We start from the raw sequence: 1,174 nt of genomic DNA on the forward strand, positions 1-1,174 counted from the left end.
AAGTATATCTCATGTTGAGAGAGAGAGTCAGCATTTTATTAAGTTCCTCCATGCCTGATCTCCAAGGTTGATGAAGTGGCTGGTAGTAGATGTTAGGGTTTTGCAAAGATGGTATATTTCTTTAGGGAGGGGGAGAATTTCTCTGTGTGGGGCACTGAAGAGGTGCGGTCTTGATATTAAGCAACAAGAAATGATGCAGATTCAGTCACAGGGAAGTGATGAGTGCAGTCTTGGGTAAGTTCACATGTATGTAGCATGTATTTAGGGTAAAAGCATAGAAGGTAAGAGAGTGACAAACATATGGACCAAATGTTGCCTGGAGAACAATACAGTGTCCTTGACTTTCTACCTCCCCCTCTCCTACTGGTCACCATTTTCCTGCTAGCACAGTGTAATGTATTCAATAGCTGCCATTGAATGCATAACTGTATGTGAACAACATAATTGACTTGCCATGTTAAGCTTCGTCCTGGGCTAGGATCCAAATCCATCCAATCGCATTAATAGCCCAGGAAGAACTAACCAATCACTTGTCTGCAAGCTCCCTTAGCGGGAACGTCCGTGATTGGTCCTTATGCATACAACCTTATTGGTTGGTAAATGTACAGTAGGCGTGGCTACATTAGCCGGGAGAGTTTAAAAGCAGGACAGCTGCAATGTAAAAGCTATTCTGGCTATCAGATGTTGATCCGTGTTGGAGTTGTGTTTGTTGTGGAATAAAGCTGAATCTTTGCTGAATCACTCTCCGACTACTTTGTTAAGCGAGCGACTTAACAAACAGGTTGATTCAAAGTGCTATTGCAACTGACATTTACTGAAATGTAAGATACTAGCTGATTTGTGTTTTGGTTTAGGTCTCTTGATTGGAAGTTGTATATGAGATTTTAAAATGGAATGCTGTGTTAGATTACTGCACAAAAGTAGAGAGTTACTGTTGGGATTTTGAAAAACTACAGTATACGTTGCTGCTGTGATGGGAAAAACAAGTTACTTGGTGCAAGTACACTAATTAAGCCAGTTCCAAGGGATCTCAGTCTGCTCATGTGCTGAAGCATAAGAGTAAGTTTGGAGCTTTCCCTAACTTCCCAGCCATTCATGCCACAACTCCTATAGAACCAGAGGTAGATTGGGGAGTCCTGGCTCAGAAGCAAGTTCAAGCTCAGTAATATCGGTG

Source organism: Gekko japonicus, unplaced genomic scaffold, assembly GCF_001447785.1.
Source record: "Gekko japonicus isolate JY-2015 unplaced genomic scaffold, Gekko_japonicus_V1.1 scaffold4585, whole genome shotgun sequence".
Lineage (NCBI taxonomy): Eukaryota > Metazoa > Chordata > Lepidosauria > Squamata > Gekkonidae > Gekko > Gekko japonicus.